The 14,481-nt window shown below is 40.7% G+C and overlaps 1 pseudogene across 1 annotated transcript in view; it reads left to right on the top strand.

The window, feature by feature from the left end:
- LOC308421720 (heterogeneous nuclear ribonucleoprotein A3-like) overlaps nt 1-14,481 on the top strand; it is a 155,860-nt pseudogene that overhangs the window by 66,752 nt on the left and 74,627 nt on the right. The gene's annotated exons all lie outside the window — the stretch shown is intronic.

The raw sequence follows: 14,481 nt of genomic DNA, 5'->3' as shown, positions 1-14,481 counted from the left end.
CTTCCTTCAGTTCCCCCAAATGTCTCCCAACTTCTTCCCCCTTTTCTAAATAACCAAGTCTGATTGGTGCTTGTCCATATGTGCATGGTTATGGAGTTATCCACCATCCACACGAGCACGGTCAACCAAATGAATGATACATGATTACTAATTAAAATCAGACAACTTATTCACTCGATGTATATGTCCCACACAAGGTATACATGTCTATTTAGATGTCCAAGGATGAATTATGCTTAGAAATTCACTTTAGAAATCTAGTTCGACTACTTCCTATCTTCATAGATAATGCCTTTACCTTTCTTTTTTATGTGTTGAGTTAAATTGTTTTTTCCACATGAGAAACACACTTCTATAAGGGAAATCTATGGTTGCTATCTTTTTTCTTGCCTGCAGTGAGTATTAACTAAGCATCTGATACATTTCGAGTTCTATGAAGAAGGCAGGCCCATCCTACTCTAATGGAGCCAATGGCCTACCAGACTGAAGAAACTGTCAGTAAGAAATGAGATCCGTGTTGCTCTCTGAACTGTAGTAGTCTGCAAAGGCTGAAAGCATGGCAGTTTCATACAGACACCATGTCCACAATGATGGAGGAAGAAACCTTAAGCTGAGTTTTAGTGGAGAGGGTCACAAGAAAATGGGGGGCTGAGGGATGAGATTTGAGACACTCCAGGAAGGAGGCTGACAAGACTCACAAACTTAACAAAGCTAGTTTTCCCAAACTGGAACTTAAAGGATTCACAAGACCCTTCCCCAAGTCACATTACAATTAGAAGAGACCGAGTCCATTCCATGGAGCTGCCTCCTACTCTCCCAATGCCCACTCTCCCCTCCCCCATCTTCTGTCTAGTTGAGGGTGGAGGATGCAGCTTCGTGAGTTGTCATCCATGCTGGGATGGGTTTTAACTCATGCTCTGCTCCTAATTAAGCAAGCCCCAGAATAAAAACCATTGATTTAAGGTAGACTTGGGTGAAAGTGTTTGCCTGTTGTCAGTATGCTATTGAGGCAGATAGATATTATTCATGCATGTCTCTCCCCCGAAAAGTGTCACACAGTCTGTGCCCAGAGAAGCCAAAGGACCCAAAGCAACAAAGATGAGTGCAGGGTGAATGGGACCAAACTGGGCAGAGGGCAGTGAGAATCGGCAGCCCTGGGTGTTTCTGCGGTTGTCTTTAAAAGAGACGTCTACTAAGGCTCATTAGAGTAATGCTCAGAAAGCAGGCAGGAGAGGGGAATTACTATGAAGAGAGATGTGCCAAACGGAAGGAGACAGATTTCAGGTTCACATACTGAGAGGTGAGAGCCTGAAAGAAAACCCGATTTGGGATCTGAGTGATGTGAGTAGAGATGATAACACGGAGTGTCATGTTCTGAAACTGTCACAAGACTGTAGTTCATTTAAGCCCAGAAATGAGCTGACAAAGAAACCTAGAAGTTTCCCCCATCAACCACTTACCTGTATAGTTTTCGACCAGTAAAAAATTATGCAAATCTTCAGGCTAAAATAGCAACTCTCTGAGAACCAACCAGCCAGAACTTGACAGTAGAATATTGGTTCTGAAAAGCTCTGAATTGTCACTGACATCATTAAAACTTCTGGAAATGGGGAATTTATACACTTACATTCTGGACACATGTGCAAACGTCATTTGAATATAGAATTCTGGCCAGGTGGGCAACCTCCTATGATCCCAGCACTAGGATAGTGAATGCGGGATATCAGAGCATCCTGGCTATCTTGAGAAGCTCGGGTCCATCAGGAGGCCCTGCCCCAATAAATAAAGTGGAGAGGGATTGAAGAAAGCACCCAGTGTCAACCTCAGGTCCTCACTCAGACACATACACATGGCACACATGTATACGTGTGTGTATATATATACTTGCATGCGTACCACAAAATTAAATTCAAGATGGATACCCATGTTGTAGAGGAAACCAATTTGTCATTTGCTGCAGAGTTTATATTAAGATTTCAGAAAGCATAGCCCTGCCTGTGAGAATTCCAGGGGTCTTTTGAAAATCTTCATTGAACAGGGACCCCTGAGGTTCATATTGATTGGACAAGATCAAACAGACGGCTTTCATCTCCCCCCACCCCACCCCAAATGTCTGCTGCTATGCTATATACTTAAAAGATAATTCATTTAATTACTTTAGCCCCTTTATTTAAAAAAAAATCAGTAGGTGATAATAAAAAAAAAAACATTGTTTGTTCCTAAATAATTCTTACACAGAAAAACAATCAATCCCTGAAGCTCTTAGATTCCAATTTCAGTGGTGCCTCAGGCACGTGATCAGCCTGTGGGAATGGTTTTCTCTCGGCCGGCAGGATTCTCAGTCGACACCTTCCCCAGTAGCCTTGCTCAGCATACAATTTTATTTTTAATGTCACAGGCCTCAACTCCAAATAACACTGCCAAATCCCTCTCTTCTGTGACATAATCTCTTTTCTCTATGAATGAACATTTTCTTCTGGGCCCATTATAAATCACACAATGGAGCAGGTGAGGAGAGAGAAATGGGTGCTTTACAGATGCCCTGGGTACACAAGAGAAACACACACAAAAAATTCTGGGCAGAGGCAGGAGACATGGACAGAGGAGAGACTAGAAATATAGGCCAGGGCTTACTGTACATATCCCGAATCTCCCTGTGACACATAATTTCCTAGCAATGGAGTTTAATAAATCCAGGCCAAATGGACGGGGGCTAGGATTTCTGTTGCCAAGTCTACTGCTTTGGCCTCAAGGCACTGGCCTGTGGGGAAGGCAGGGTCAGCGACAAGCTGGCATATTTTCCAGAGGAGGCAAAGATCAATGGGACAGTGAGGCTCAGAACAACAACTTCATGGAATAAATGTGAGGATGCCCCTGTCATGGACCAATCTGACTATTTCTGTGTCTAAAATTAGTTATTTGGACTCGGCCCATTCTCTGCTGCCAGTATTCTGCAACTCATGTGAAAATAAATGTTTGTTCTCTATGCTACCAAGCATTTGGTTTTTCAGAGAAGAGCAGAAGGGATATGGGAATAATTTTTTAAATGTTCTTCCTAGGAACATTTAAACAATATTTGTCTCTCACAGTTCATCTCCAACTCATCTGCAGATAAATAATACAGAACTCCGGCTGCAGGCAGTTGGGATGTACTTTTTGCCTGACACATGCACCAGCTCTCTGTCTGCACCCACCTGCGAATGTCTCTTGTTGATTCCTCTGTAGGTGAGACGAGAAATCAGGTTGCTTCACTTGTGTCCAACTATATCCAACTATATATATATGATACGATCTAGCATATTCCATCTGTGTTGAACTCACAACACAGATGAGGCTGGCTGTGAACTTCTGATTCTCATGCTTCCCCCTCCCAAGTCTGCACGCCCATGCCCAGTTTATGCACTGCTAGGGAAACGCTCTGCCAGATGCATTACCAGGGCAGCCCTGATAGTCCTATTGCAGATACTGGGAAGAGCTTCCTTCTTTTTGCTTCATGACAGTTATACCAGTGTACATCCACAGCAGTGTGCAAGGATTCTCTTTGCCCTGCATCCTCACCAGCACTCGTTACCACTTGTGCTTTTAATCATAACTACTCCAACAGGTGTTGTGAACTATCTTATTGCAGATTTAATTTTAGTGTTTCCTGGTTCAGAGTAATCCTGAACACATTTTCACATTCCTCAGCTGCCATTCAAATGTTTTCTTCTGGCCATGCTCTTGAATACACACACACACACACACACACACACACACACACACACATACACACACACATACACACACATACACACACACACATACACACACAAAACATACACACACACATAAACACACACATACACACACATACAAAATACACACACACATACACACAAACACACACACTCAGAAAGAGAGACAGACAGACACACATCACACACAGAGAACTAGGATTGCAGCATTTACCCATTTACACCCTTCACTTTCTCCCTCTAGTTCCTCTCTGATACCCTTCTTCCATCCCTCCCATCCAAACCATTCTCAAATTGATAGCTTTTTCTCCTCGTCCTCCTCCTTCAATTACTATTATTTTACACACACGTATATACATATATACATATATACATGTGTGACACACATATTTGTGTGTATAAATATATAGACATAGCCTGCTGTCCATTTTGTTGTATGTGTGTATACGGTGTCATCACTGTCCACTTTGTCTTGAATAACCAGTGAAGGGGCACATCCCTGGGACATGCTCATTCTCCCTTCCTCTGCAGCCATCATTTCTCTGTAGTTCCTAACCTAGGGGTAGGACCCCCTGAGATTGTTCCCCTTACATGTTGGTGTATCTATTAATATTTCCACAGCTCCCATCTTGCCTATGCCGCCATTTTTAACTAATGGAGACAACTTGGCAGGAGACTTTCTGGCAGCCTGGCCCTTACAGTCTTTCTTCTCCTATTCTGTGATGTTCTGTGCCTTAGAAGCAGGAGCTGTGATGGAGATGTGCCTGATAGGTCTGGGCTCACTACAATCTATTGATCTCTGCCCTATCTCCACCTGTGGTTTTCTTTGTTGATCTCCACATGCTGTAAGAGAAGCTTCTTTGATAAGGGGGCACACTATACTTATCTATGGGTATAGGGATAACGCTGAGGATACATAAAGGGATTGTGTTGGTCTGTCAAAGTGACATTAGTAGATAGTCTTTCTAAAGTCCATGTCCTCAGTAACCATGGAAAGTTTGCTAGTTTCTAGTGCCAGGCATGTTTCTTCTGTCAGCGGACCCTAAAGTCCAATTAGACAGTTGTTGATCTGTGAGTGCTGCGACTCATTTCATCTTTTTGGACTCAGCATCACACTGGCCATGACTGTGGTTCATGGTTCCTGTATCTGGCAGGTGCACTAACTGTTTCCTCCCTTGACAAGTTATGTAGCATTTTCTTGTGCCATGGGAGCTAGGCAGCAAGAAAGAGATTTTCATGTTAAATATAGATTGATTAATCCAAGTCCTGTGTCCTAAATGCGCAGTGCCTTCGGCAATAGGGGTCCACCTTTCACCCCTGAGAGGCAACCAAGGATTACATCAACAATCTATGTTGAACAACCAACCAACCATTCTTCTTTTTGTTCTTTTTTTATGTTATACATATTTTCATATATACAATATGAATACATAATTAACAAATATAAATATATTGTAGAAAGTCAAATATAAACAAAATTTTAGGAAAAGAAAAACATCAACATATTAACAAGCATGTTTTAAATATGCATGTATGTATGCAAATATATTTTTATATATATACACATACATATGTATATTTATTGTTACACTGTTTAAATATACATAGACACATATGCATGTGTTGGGAGATTCTTTTTACTGGATATTCTCTGCAATTACATTTCAGTTATTATCATCCCTCAATCTCATCTCTTCTCCCCCTCCCATTGCCTCCATGAGGGTGCTCCCTCTCAAAACCACCTTCTGCCACCTCAGCACATTGGCATTTCCCTAAATTGCGAAAATGAGCCTTTGCTGGACCAAAGACCTCTCTTCCCACTGATGACAGAGAATGCTATCTTCTTCTGCGTATGCACCCCAACCAACCATTCTAAAGAAGGTTTCCTGGGCCTCGTATTAGAGTTTTTGTTATTCTATTGTTCTTACAAGGAGCATGGCAAGTTTAAGTGGCAATATATAATTATATATAACATATACATGTTTATTACATATATATATATATACACTTATCTATGGGTAAAAGATATGTATATTTTTATCTGTGGGTACAAGAATATGCACACATAAAAGAATACGTACATATGTACATATACACGTATATATACATATACAGTAAACCATAAAGTAATATGATTCCCTGAAGATTTATCAAACAACCTTGGTAGTGTTTGTCTTTCATGCATCTTTCTCCTTCTACTTTGATCTCTCTCCACACTCCCAGTTTGAACTCCATTACCATTTTTCTATTTCCTGCTTTATATCACACATATACTTCCCCCTCCCCAGCCTACGGTCCATCTATCTTTTCCTGATTACCTTGGTTACTCTATGTTCTCGATCCACCTCTGAAAGTTTCAAACTATGAACTGCAGATGAAAAATAACATGTGGTATCTGTCTTACATGTTTTGAATATCGCACTTTCTCAGATGCTTTATTTCAAATATTTTCTCAATTGTAGGTCATTTCTTCTCTACTGGAGCACCATCAACAATATTAGCATTAGCAACAACTCAGTATCTACAAATAGATGAGTGGATAAAGACAGTATTTTATATAAGCACAGTGGAATTCTACTCAGCCTTACAATAAAAATTAAATCTCTCTGTTGTGATCATATTAATGCATAAGAATGTGATGCTGAGGAAAATAAGCCAGGTACTGAAAGACAAATACTGTTCAACCTTACATGTGGAAAGTGTAGACCAATTGGTTTAGAGAAGAGCCTGGTGCTTATAAGGTAGTAGGGGTTGGGAGTGAGAAGACAGTGTTCCAAAGGATGCATCATCACAGATATATGGACTCAACTAACAAGAGATGATTCACTACCTGAAATTTTCTAAATGAGTGTCCCCTCCAAACGATAGCTATATGAAATGACTGACAGTCACTGACTTTATGGTATGTCTCATAATCTACATCTTTAACAGAGCATCATGGCATATGTGTGTAATTTTTAATCTGACCATTATACATCAATAAAACTAGAAAATGAGAAAAATAGCTCTGATATTTTTGGTGGAAGATATACTTGAAAGGTACCATTGAAGTAATTGCTAGGGCTCTCCAGTAAGCAAAAAGGAAGAGGGATCAGTAGCCTGTTTTCTAACAGGACAAAACCCAGGCATATGAAGACCTGGACCACGTTGAGATGTCCTACCCATTGCCATTCCAGAGCATATGAAATGTGTCAACTGTTGTGTGGTACATTTGTTGAAATATATAACTAAATAATTTACAAGCTCATGAAACATGGGTGTAAAAATAAAAGAAAAATAATGATAGTTTGAAAATGTTGGAGAGACAGCTTGACTCCCAGGAGGTCTGTCATAACCAGGCTCACAGGAGGGACAGGCTCCAGTCAGGGACAGCAAGACCAGTTATCACCAAAGATAACCAGATGGTGAGAGGAAAGCACAACAGGAAACAATGCCACTTGACACTGTTCTCCCACCACAGCAGGCCCTGAATGCCCTATCACACCTAAAAAGCAAGATTCCCACCTGAAATCCCATCTGATGAAGGTGATAGAGGACCTGAAGATGGATATGAACAACTCCCTTAAAACATACAGGAGAACTCGGGTAAAGAGGTAGAAGCCCTTAAAGACACAAACACAAGTACATGTCTGTCAATCATCTAAGCATCATATGAAAAGATTCTCACCATCTACTCACCCCTCCAGACCTCAGCTGAGAAAATGCTCAGAAGCAGAAATGTCAAAACACTGGGGGTTGTCTCACAACTAGGAATATGAAAGCTAACAAAGAGACCAAAACTTGAGACTTCCTTTCTGCTAGTTTTTATTCTCTCTCTCTCTCTCTCTCTCTCTCTCTCTCTCTCTCTCTCTCTCTCTCTCTCTCTCTCTCTCTCTCTCTCTCTCTCTCTCTCTCTCTCTCCCTTGCTCCCACCCTCTCCCTCCCTCCCTCCCTCCCTCCCTCCTTCTCTCCTTCCATCCTTCCCTCTCCCTCTCTCACATGCGTGTTTTTGAAAGTTTCTAGGTCCATACAGAATATTGATGAACATAAAGAACATAATTAAAATCAATAGTAACAAATTGGAACCATAAATCACACCAGCCAAGCTGAGTATGTCACCTTCAGCAGGTCACCACACAGACTCGATCCAGTCACGCTCCAGTTCTCACACAGTCAGTTGAGCAAACAGAATGCTTGAGTTCGAGAGCCATGGTTCTAGGGAAATTCAGCATGGCCTCTTGTTCTCGGGAGTTTATTTTTCAGCCATCATATCCAGGCCAATCTACTTAGCATTCTTTGTAAGCACAATGAAACAGGATTAAGGTGGAGAAATAAGAAGACTTCGTGTTTCCTTTCCTATGCAGTTCCATGTTCCTTGTTATCTAAGCTTCTTCATCTGGCGCTGTGTTAAGATGATCTGACAAAAGTAACTTAAAGGTGAAAGTGTTTGTCTCTGCTCAGAGTTCAAGGTTACAGTCCAACATTGATGGGAGGAGTCACAGCTACAGGGGAAGCTTGGGTAGCTACTCATATTTGTATCTGCAGTCAAGCAGCGGACAGCCACAGATGTATGCCTAGAGAATGATACTGCCCGAAGTGTACAGGTCTTCCCATTTCAAGAATGTAATCAAGATAATGCCCCTAACATATCTAAAGACCCATCAAAAGTGATTCTAACATCTGTCAAGGTGATAACTAACATTAACCATTATGCCTGCCAGATGGATACTAGAAGGTGAAGAGCAGGAAAGCAAAGATATTTTGTAAACAAAGACCATAGAAATGTTTTCCTTAGATTCATAAAATTCAAACTCTTAGAAAGGCTTTATTAACTGTTTTATATCATTTGTAGAACAAAGCTCAAAGGTATTGAATAAGATAATACTCATTAGAGAAGTAAGGTCAGGACCAGATCTTTTTCTTTCCCTTGAATATATGTGTAGTAGCATCCTCTCTCTTTGATTAACATTCTTTCTTTCTGGTTCATACCCCAAAAATCCCGAGAAATAAATGAACTATACAAAACCCTGAAATTTTATTTCTTAAAAAAGGCAGATTTCCCAGATAAGTCAGTTTGAAATTTTTAACAAGTCAAAAAAAGCTTTAACAAGTTGAAGAAATTGTCAAGTTACCCAGAACCATGTGCCAATTCTGTGACTTTATGTAGACAAAATACTTGTAAGTTCTGAAAGATTTATTCACTGAGCTATCCAACTTTGGAACACAGACTCCAATTACCGGAAGAAATTCTAGTCAGAATCCTGTCTGAAATTCTTTCACTCAGCACAGACTCACTCCCCTCCTCCTCCTCCAGAATGCAAGGCTTGATAGAAGTATGATGGGAATCCCCACTGCCTTTTGTTACATTGGTCTCCACACAATTCAATTCAGCAAATGTTTCTGAGGTGCCTACTGTTTGCAAGGTACTAAATGAACACCCATAGTGTGCAAGGCTAGTGTGAAAAATAAAGTAAGGACCTCCCACCTCATAGAGCTCCCAGCTGTACAGGGCTGTATCTAAGAAGCAACCACAGACTAAATCACGGTAAAGGAGTAGAAGAGGTAAGAATGGCTTGGAGGGCTAGGAAGATGCTCATTGGTCCAGCATACTTGCTGCTCTTTCAGGGGACCTAGGTTTGGTTGCCAGCACCCAAATGGTAGCTCACAGCAATCTGTAACTCTGGTTTTAGAGGCTGCAGTGTGCTCTCTGGTCTCTCTGAAAACAACACACATGTATGCTGTGCATACATGCATGCAGGCAAAAAGGCACATAAGAAATAAAAATAAAAAAACATTTTTAAACTGGGCTGTGCAGCTGGGGAAAATACTATAGTCTGCAAAATGTCAGTTGCACAAGCATTTGGAACTGAGCGCAGATTTCTGGCACCACATAAAAAGACTGATACGCCATATACCTGTAATCCCAGCACGAGGAAGTGGAGCTAAAATCTCAGGAACTCACAGGCCAACCAGTCTAGCAAATCATTGATCTCTGGATCTGAGAGACAGTATCCATAAAAAAAAAAAAAAGAACAAGAAGATGCTTGATATGAGCTCCTGGTCATCACACACAAACCCAGGTACATACACACTCTCACATGTGTATGCACACACATGAATAAATTGTTGAAAGGAAGTTAAGAAGGAAAGAAGAATGGAATAAAAGGAGGGAAGTGAGGAAGAAAGGAAAGAGACACATAGACAAGTTGGAATACAGAGAGAGTACTTACCCAGGCCAGGGAAATAGAAGACCCCACTATAGAGAACACACAAAGCACTCCCTGTAGGTAATAGGATATTATAAGTTTCTGCTTCTCACCCCTGCTGATCTCCCAACCTCTGTACCCAACCTATAATCATTCTCCACCTTTGAATTCATTCTTCTCTTTAATTTTACTAGTGACTTCCTAATTCTTTGACTGTGCTGTTAGTTTTCTTTTCTCCCTTTGCAAAACCTACTATCTGACCTCCTTGGAATGCCTCTGTCTTGCCTCATCTGCTCTGTCTACACCCACCTCAGTCCCTCTGCAATCTCCCTCTCCTCTCCTGTTCTCATCAGCTCCTTGTCCCTTCTTTTAGACTACACACATATTTTACCATGCCTGAGGTTCTAACTTTTACCTTACACTGATAAGATAGAAATATAAGTTCTCAGTTTCTGCCTTTCCCCAAACTCATATGTGGTAGTCTAGAAATGTCACAAATTCAACACCTCTGAGATTTAACGTGCCATCTTTTTTCTGACTTCCCATAATCCTCATCTCTATATAAAACTCTAATTTATCCTGCTCTAAACCTCTGTGACTTTTTATAGTTTAGGGTCCATACTGGGCATGTTTTCTACATATTACCTAATAAGAAAAATTAAGCCTTAAATTATTAATTTATATATCACTTGGTCTATGGCAACCATGAGCCAATGTAGTGTTCTGGGGAAAAAAATGATGAAATTCTGAATTCTGGTTCCAGCATTCATAATGAAGTCATCCAACCTCAACCCCTGTAAGCTTACCTTTCCTTGACTGTAAAATCTTCCTCAGCAGGTTATTAAATTCGGCTGAGATGTGCATTGAAGAGCCTTGTAGAAGAAATGGCAAGTGGGAAGTCCTCTGAGCACGCATGTCCACTCAGCCCTCTCTAGTTATTAGTAAGCATATACCTCTGCTCACTGGTCAATGAAAAGCATAGACCTCAGCATGTATTGTGAATGTATGATGTGCTTAAGATCGGAGACAGCTCAATCTTTACATGTCAGATCTTCAGTCGCTGTGGATGGGAAGACAATGGTGATATTTAGCAGAATGGAGACACTGGAGATTAAATGACATGAAGAATTTAGTGCAGGGAGCACTAATGTGTAAGGAGCAGTAGAGAGACAAGAATTGGGAGCAGCGCCTAAGAGTAGAGGAAAGAGAAGGTTCATATTAAGAACAGATGAAAGGAAAAAAGAGAAGGGAGCACCAGGGAGAACAGGAGAGTTCAGTGACAGAAATGAAGTGGGGGATGGGATTCTAGGAAGAGAGCAGAGTCCAGGAAGCCAAATTCAAAAGGCATTCCTAGAATCCCAACACAGCAATCAAGTTCTGAGATCTTCACTAAGGGCAGAGAAAAGAGCTTTGATGAAAGAGCAACTCAAAGCTAGATTGCAAGGAGTTGAGAAGAAACAGGAAGTGTCTCCAGGGTAACTAGATAGCAACCTAGTGCCCTTATGTGTTCAAATGTGCCAAGTTTTCAGGCATTGGCTTGTAACATTGGCAGCAAAACAGAGACCAGTGTCCAGGCTCACAGCCTTCCAACCAAGGTCTGGGTTCTATACAGACACTAGAAGATACAAGTGTCTTCTGTGTCCCTTTCTTTTCTGCATTGTCAACCCCAGCGCAGCTACACATTTGCATGGTTCTTGTTTTCGCAGTCACATTCTGTGAAACCCTAATGAATCCCTGCCCACGGAGATGACAGTTCCATCACTCAGAAAACCGAAGAGGCAACTAGAGAGAGGGGCAGCTTCTTCCTCGCTTAATTTAATCAACAATCAGCCTTCCACGATGGAGGAGAAGTGATTGGAACTAGGACTAGGAAGTGATAAAATGGTCCTGTACTAGTCAAGAGTGGGGGGGGGGGGGGCTAATTAAATTCAGACAAGATCATGCTACTTAGGAAAGTAGATTTTCTGTTGGACTTTTCCCCCTCTGCTCCAAGACATTGGGTTCCTAAAAGGAAAACACAAAGCCACAGCTTTGATTATTTAATTTCTTTAATTAATGACTTGGCTAGATTTATGCAAATTAAAATTGAAGATGGCACAAAACAGGAAGAGAGCCACTTGGAGCCCTGGACCAGGACCTCAGAATCCCTCACCAGCCAGAGGATGATTGAAACTAATGAGATTAATTTTAATTAAAAAATATATATATAAAGCCTTGTCCTGAGGGTGAGGAAAAATACAAAAGAAATACAGAGCAGAAGCAAGATAATGTTATTAAAGCAATGGAGGCTCACTTTAAAAAATAGAAAAAAAATTATTGAATAATCTCTAAAACGAAGAAAAAGAATACAAAACGTTTTAAAGAGTAAAGACTTAAAATAAAATAGGAGCAGGAACAGCAAAAGGGAGCGGTGAGGAAGGGCAGCGGATTCCAACACTGAAGACTTGGGTTTGATCCTCAGGACCTGTATGGTGGAAGGAGAGAATTGACTAAAGCCAGTTGTCCTCTGACTTCAATATGTGCACCATACCACATGCCACACACCCTGAGGATGAGCGTCTCTCCCACTGTCAGCATTCCCTATTGACTTTAGCCCTTCGTACAGGGCTGAAACACTGTGATCTTCCCCTGTCTGCTTTAGCACGTCTGTTAGTGTCATCCTTGTTCCATTCATGATTAGACAGTCATGTTGGTGAGATTCATGCAGCTGCTGACATTTCCAGTAGACACAGTCTTAGAGTCAACTCCCTGTTTCTCTGGCTGTAACAATCTTCCATAACCTGACCCTTAAGTGTAGGACCTGTGTTAAAGATGCATCAGAAGAAACTGGCATCCACAATCCTGCATTTTAATCAGTTATAATGGTCTCCAACCATTGCAAAAAAAAAAAAAAAAAAAAAAAAAGCTGCTTTGATGAGGGATGATGATGATGATGATGATGATATGCGTATGTATGTGTGTGTGTGAATCCAAAGATGAATACTTAGTTTATAGTTATAGATTATGTTAGTCAAACCAAACTTTCAGTGATTCCAGTTATATTGATAAACACAAAAGACACACTAAAATACAATCGCATATAAAAGCAAAGGTAAGTAAAATTTAAAATACACAGAAAAAACTAAGCAGAAAACTTCTAATACTGCCTTATTTTTACTCACAAGAAAATATATTTTAAAGTACAAAGCACCAACAAGAAAAAAATAATGCCACTACCTATTTATGTAACAAACAGTTAACAGTCATCAAATTGCTTGGAGAAATATAGGTTAAAAGACACCTGATTTGATAGTAGTTCATGAGGAAGATGTACTTCTTTTTTTCCATAAATATAGTGAGGACCACTGCATCAGCAAGATCACTTGCAAGAGTTCTGGTAGACATTTGGTGTATATAACAGAGTGGCTGCAGAGCTGCTCCGCTGTTCTGTAAGAATGTGTGAGGAGTGGAAAGTTCTAGCCTGGGTTTGTCATATTGAAGCAGATTATGTCTAACTGGAGGACTTTCAGCAAAGATCAAGTAGGATATAGTATAAAAAGCATTGTTTGAGATGCAGCTGAAGGACAATAGATATCTGGCAAGAAAGGAGGAGAGTTCAGAGATGGGTGTCAGCCAAAGTGGAGTAGTAGCAGCCCAGCCAAAGCCTGGGGCAGAGAAGAGGCTCACATCCATCTATAGAAATGTAAGAAGTCACTTTCAGGATAGAGAGACAGCTCAGGCCATAAAGCATTTACTTTGAAAGCAGATGATCTGAGTTTAAATCACAAAACCAGTGTAAAAAGTCAGGTTTGGTGGTGTTTTCTTGTACTTTCATCTGTGGGAGTAAGATACAGGTGGATCGTTGTATCTTGATAGACAACCCACCTAGCCTAATTGAGAAGTTTTAGGACTGTAAAAGACCCTGTTTCAAAAACAAGGTAGACAATGACTGAGAAATGACACCCAGGGTAGACTTCTTGCTTCTAAATGAACTTCCATCAGTGTGCATACACTCATGCTCACACACACATACGCACATGCACACACACATAATCAGTCCAGGCAGGCAGACAGACAGACAGGCAGACAGACAGGCTTCTGCCATCATGACTTAAAGCTTGAATCAAAAAGTCATGTTGCATAAGAAATCACCCCAGAATTGTTGGATCTTACAACAGCAAAAGTTCACCTGTCATTCATTCTCTCTACAGCCCAATGTAGATGGATTGTTGCCATGACGACTGCATCTTCTTTTTAGAACCTAGTCTCTACCTAGAACTGTCTCCATGGCAGAGAGAAGTGTAAATGACAAATCAGTCTTCAGGCTCCTGTTTAGAAGGGATATCTCTTCTACTCTCTTCTCATAGGTCGGAAATCAGCTTTATGGCCAAGCCAAATATCAACAGAAGAGGAAAGGCGATCACATATAGGTGTCCAGAAAAGTAACAACAACAGTAGCCAAACCTGGCCCTCAACTCAAGAACTTTCGATAAAATAGTTTAAACTTCTGAGTTTCACAGTCCTCATCTATTATGTTGGGATGGGGGATCCTGTGTCATGAACTTACTATAAATATTAAATTA

Source organism: Micromys minutus, assembly GCF_963924665.1.
Source record: "Micromys minutus genome assembly, chromosome: 6".
Classification (NCBI taxonomy): domain Eukaryota; kingdom Metazoa; phylum Chordata; class Mammalia; order Rodentia; family Muridae; genus Micromys; species Micromys minutus.
The sequence above is the reverse complement of the archived record's forward strand: the minus strand, read 5'-3'. Positions and strand labels throughout refer to the sequence as shown.